The following is a 6000-nucleotide window of genomic DNA, read 5'->3' on the forward strand; positions in this document are numbered from 1 at the left end:
CAATTAATTACTTTCGATAGAAACCAACCAACTGTCCATTATTCCCTCTTTTTAAAAGACAGAGGAATGGTTTTCACTCCACTGAAGTAAAGCTACACTTGATCTCACCAACTTTTTCTTTATTTGGTTTTCCCTCAAAGCCAGCACTGAAACCAACTCCTTATCTTGTCAGGAGACAGCTGGTTCTTCGCTGTTACCTAACCTGTGTCTTCTACCTCCCAACGGCTTGAAGGTGTCTGCTAGGAGGCTGACTTACTCATTAGTCACTTGGCCATTCTTTGCTAAGCAGTTGCTCTGCAGTCAGCACTGACCTGTGCACTACCAACATAGGAGAAACCAAATCTGTCCTGAGGAAGTTTATGGCCTAGGACAGGAAGGAAAACTGACAGACACATGTCCATGAATGTGCAGAGACCAGAGGGTGAGGCTGGGACTTGCCCACTTACTTCATCAATCATTTCTTCTCCTAGTGCTTAAGACAAGATCGCTCAGTGAACTTGGAGCACGCCAGTGAACCCTTGTGATTCTTCGGTTTCTGTCTCCCTGGTACTGGATTTACAGGTGTCTGTCACCATGCTCAGCATTTTTTTTTCTTTTTGTTTATTAGATATCTTCTCCATTTACATTTCAAATGCTATCCTGAAAGCCCCCTATGCCCTCCCCCCTCCCTGCTCCCCAACCCACCCACTCCTGCTTCCTGGCCCTGGCATTCCCCTGTACTGGGGCATATGATCTTCGCAAGACCAAGGGCCTCTCCTCCCATTGATGGCCGACTAGGCCATCCTCTGCTACATATGCAACTAAAGGGGTCTGAAACCCTATAGAGGAACAACAATATGAACTAATCAGTACCACCCCCCCCCAGAGCTGTCTCTAGTTGCATGCTCAGCTTTTAAATAGGTGCTGGCGATTGGATCTCGGCTCTGTACTTAAGCAGCGCGTGCTGTTTTGGGCCGAGTCTTCTTCCCAGCCCTCACCTTTCTTCTTTAGGTAGTGATTATCTTAGAGATTTGTGACTTTGCAAAGCTGACCAAAACAGCAGCAGGCTCTTCCTTTTACTAAGGAAGGGTTTAAAGAAGAGCTGTATATTCCCAAGAGTGATATAGCTGGGTCTTCAGGTAGATCTATTTCCAATTTTCTGAGGAAACTCCAGATTGATTTCCAAACTGGAATGAGCAGGGTGTTCAGGAATATCTCTATTTTATTGATCATCTTCAAAATATAGCATTTGACTACATTATTCTATTGCTTACAAGTCTAATCACTGGTCTTTTTTATTTTCTAGTATTTTCCAAGACATGTTTTTGGTTGTTATTGTCTAGATTTCTGTCTACTAAACAGAAGGATTTGAGACTTTTTAAATATAGTCACTATTGCTATAATTTTCATCTAAGTCTATAGTAACTGCTTCTTAAAATTTGATGGATTGTATTTTCAGTTTTATTCAGCTTGAAATATTTTCCAATAAGTTATGATTTTTATTTTCTCAACAATTTTTTGTCCTAAATATTTGAAAATTCTCTAGCTATCTATTTTTAAAATTATTCTAATTAAATGCTATGTGGTCAAAACCATATTTTGTATTTTCAAATTGTTTAGAAAGGATTGAGATTTGGTTTTAAGTTAACAATAATCATAATTTATAGCATGATATATGTGGATATAAACAAAATACATATTTTGGTGACACACGGAATATTCCATGAAAGTAAATTAAATAAATTTGATTGATGTTCTGTCTAGAAAAAAAAGAAAAGAAGAGAAGAGAAGAGAAGAGAGAAGAGAAGAGAAGAGAAGAGAAGAGAAGAGAAGAAAAGAAAAGAAAAGAAAAGAAAAGAAAAGAAAAGAAAAGAAAAGAAAAGAAAAGAAAAGAAAAGAAGAGCTGTCAGGCACCTTCTCTCCCAAAAACCAGGGGTATAGATGTTTCAGAGCTAATGGGGGTTTGGACCATAGGTCAATATCCTGTAGACAGAAAGGCCACTAGGAACCAAGTGACCGAGGTGCCTTTGTAGAGTAAACAAGTTGGAAAGAGGTCAGTGACAGATCGTCACACACTTGGGGATGTGGGCCTGTCCCAAGAGCAGTAAGGTCACTTAGATTCTTTACCAAAATAAACAGAAAACATGGATGGGTTTGCATTTTAGAAGAATGTCTGAGTATTTCATTATAAAGTTTGAAAATCTTAAGAAGTCTAGAAGGGAGACAGATATTTTTACCATCAAGCTGAGGACAGAAGAATTAAGGAGCGGCAGACAATCTGTGATTAGTGAACGGGACAGAATCGCAGAACTGGGTAAGCAATATTGGCCTATAGACGTGTCAGAAAGGTGACAAGGAGCCACTGAAGTGGGAAGTACTGATTTTAGCTCATGGATTCAAAGGATATGGTCCAACCTGGCAGGGAAGGCTTAGTGTAGAGGGGTTGAGGGGCAGGGGAGAACTTGAGCAGATCAGAAAGCAGAGAAAGGAAAATGTGGTGGTCAGGGGTTTTCTCCTTCATGTTTTATCCAGTCCTGGACTCCGGTCCATGGCATGCATCTCCCCACAGTTAGGGTGGGTCTTCTCCACTTAGTTAATTTGTTCTGAGAATGAGGTAAAAACACACACACAGTTTTACCTCATAAGGCACCTAGGCATTTTTTAATCCAGTCAAGCTGACTATCAGAGTTAAACAACATGCACATTCAGGAGCGATGAGACTTTATACAGCACAGCGTGTGTCTGCAGCTTGGGTGGAAGACCCTATGAGCCTGTAGCACATGACAGATTCACTCCTAGTTGCAAAAAATTGAGTGTATAAAGGGAGGCTACACTTCTTCTTTGTCTAAACAATTCATGTTGGAGAAGAAAGCTGTTGGAAGACATGCTGGGCATTTGCTATACAAACTGTGCATTGTTCAAGATAGCCAAGTCTCACTAAATTGGATTTATTACTAATTAAGCACTTGTGAATATATTTGAATATCTAAGTGTGTTTGTAAAGTCCCATGTTTATTATCCCCCTGGTCTCAGACTAATAGACTCCCCAGTCCTACAATAGGCCAGTTCTGAAATGATCTGGAGAAGAAGGAAATAACAGAGGAATAGGGAGAGAAGATACACAATTAATTAAAAGGGCATTAGTTCTTGCTCCTAATTAAAATCATGTAAAAATAGCAATTTGACAGGTGTTTGGCCAGTAAAAACATATTAAACAATTTTCAATCCTTGGGGAAAGAATAGAGAAAGCTCAGAGAAGATTTCGGAGGACATTTTTTTAATGCTCTTTTGTACCTTTCATACATGTTAGCAGACCACTCTGGGTGGGGAGAGCCAGTCCAGTGGACATCTGTGCACCTCTGAAAAGCTAGAGACAACCTCTGCGCATGTCAGCAGTAAGTGTGTTAAGTGGTCTGATTACAGTCCTGAGCCGTAAAGTGCAAAGCATTAGAGATGTCATTTCAATTATGGGTAAAGAAATCAAAGGCTTTCCAGCAACTATCACAGTCGTAGGGACTTCCTGGGGGCAAGGTTTTTCTCACCTGTCCCCCAATATATCTTCCATGCTTTGCAGGGTGCTGAGATAAACACATACTCTGTTAAGTGGAGAGCAAACCAGCTTCAACAAGCCAGTTTCTCTTTACAGTGTACTCCAGGGGTTGGAAGGCTGGAGTGGGGAACTGTGATTTTTCTCTGGCTGCCTGCTCTCTTGTGGAAAGGGACAGGAAATTCACTTTGGACAAGTGTGATAGTATCTATTTGGATGCTGGTTTGATTGTTTGTTTATTTATGGGGCAGTGACACAGCATGCTTTCAGAGGTCAGAGGACAACCTATAGGAGTCATTTTCTCTTTCATCTTTAAAGTACTGGGAATCCACTCAAATCACCAAACTTGCTTATACATCTTATCCCAGTGTGCCAGCTCTAAGGCCAGGTAAGCACTGTGAAGAAAGGACCACTTATTCATCCTTGAGGGCCAGAGAAGCTTGCTCATTGAGAGTATCAGTATAGAATTATTCTAGGCCAAAATAACATTAGTTCAATATGGCTCTAGCAGGCTTATGATACCTTTAGATCCCCTTTTGACTAAAACTCTTCAGGTTTTGCTTTTCAGTTGTAGTGCCACAAATGCATCCACAGCAAGGTTCATGTATTTTCATGGATGTATTTTAGGGTCCTACAGAGCATATGTGTTAATTTCGGCTTTGTACATATGACCCAGTGTCTTACCTCTTACATCCCTATCTGCATCCCATCTGTATGGAATTCACTGGCTTGTGATCCATTCTTTATCATTTACAGTTTAATAAGAGAAAAAGAGTCACTATGAGTTATGTCAGATTCCTTAGCTGATGTAGGTGACTTTGTGGATATAACTAGGGATGTAGACTTATTATCACTCCCAGGAGATCATGGGATCTGCTAGTCTACTTCTGAGCCTGGAGTTGCAGTTGGTACTTGAGAAGGAGAGAAGGAAGTGAGCAAGGTGAGAGAGTGGGCAAAGTGGACTCTTGAGAACAAACTGGGAGGAGAAATCAGAACTCCCAGTGAACATCTTGGATCTAAATCTGTCTTCACCTTCTAATCTCAGTGACAAGTGCTCAGATCTGCTCATGCCCTTCACGGTGGAGCTGCACCTGTGTTGGCTTAGGATGAACAGAAGCTGAAAGGACAGCAGCCAGGGCACCTTGGATCCAGCTGGCCACAGCCCCACACCCTCAAGGTAAGTCCAAAGATCAGTTGTCTTCACTGCTTCTCTGACTGGAAATGTAGCTGATCCCCCAATTCCTACTTCCCACTTGCCTTTCACAGCCAAGTTCAAAAAGCTAGGGGAGTCCTCAGTGGGAAATATAGTTGCAGCATAGCTCAACCCCGTTTCCAGTATAGCCAGTTCCCTCTTCCCTGGCTCAGGAACTCCCATGCATGGTCCCCAAATGCAGACACCTTGGGAAGATGTTCTGCTCTTCGGTGTCCTTAAGGCCCATACAAACTACCCTGGATCAGCCTGACTCTGCCTGGTAGCGCCTAGCAGCAAGGTGAACCATGGATTGACAAGAGACTTTCAGGAATTGCAAGACTTATGGTGTGAGAAGTTGAATGTGAGGCTAACACTGGAGAGGCCTGTGTGTTGGTAACAGCACACAGTCCTTTAGAAACTTCATCCCTTCTGTGCATGTATGTGCATCCCCTGGTAGTCACTGTATAAGAAAGGGATACTGGGTAGTTTTGATTGTAAACGTGATGCAAAGTAAAGTACCCAGGAAAGAGAGAATCCCAATTGAAGACCTCCATCAGATTGGCCTGTGGTCATATCTGTGGAGTATTGTCTTGAGTGATAATTGATGTAGGAGGTCCGAGCCCACTGTGGGCAGCACCATCCCTAGGAGGGTAGGTCTGAGCTGTATAAGAAAGCAATCTGAGAAAGCCAGTGAAAGCCAGCCAGTAGTAACTCTCCATTGTCCCTACCCAAAGTTCCAGCGGTGGACTGTAACCTGGAAATGTAAGCCAAACACACCACTCTCTCCCTGACATAGTGTTTATCAGGACAACAGAAATTAACTAGAATATAAGGTCTAGGGGAAGTAGGGTGTTGAAGTCAGAGGAAACTGTACATGTGCAATCCTCATGCATCAGAGTGGAATGAATGGATATTTAATCAGTTAATATCAGAGAACACCATTTGGCAATTTCATGCCAACCATGTTTTTGTCCAGACAGCCCAGGCAAGTCATAGATTTTTTTTTTCTTTCTCCAAACAGTATGCATTCCAATTTGTACTTTTATTTAAAAGATAAATATCTAATAATAGTAAAGTTACTTTTAAATTATTATGGGCTGTTTCAAATAAGTGATGTCAGGATGCAAGGACCTAAATACTGACTTGAAATCCAGGACATCTTTATCTAACTGAGGAACACATTTCCATGATGTTTAGGAAGCTGCACCAGCTTACATGGGCAAGCTGATTGTTCCCCCCAATGGCTGATACAGAGACTTTTCAGATATATAATCTATCTTAA

The sequence above is a fragment of the Mus musculus genome, chromosome 12 (assembly GCF_000001635.26).
Source record: "Mus musculus strain C57BL/6J chromosome 12, GRCm38.p6 C57BL/6J".
Classification (NCBI taxonomy): domain Eukaryota; kingdom Metazoa; phylum Chordata; class Mammalia; order Rodentia; family Muridae; genus Mus; species Mus musculus.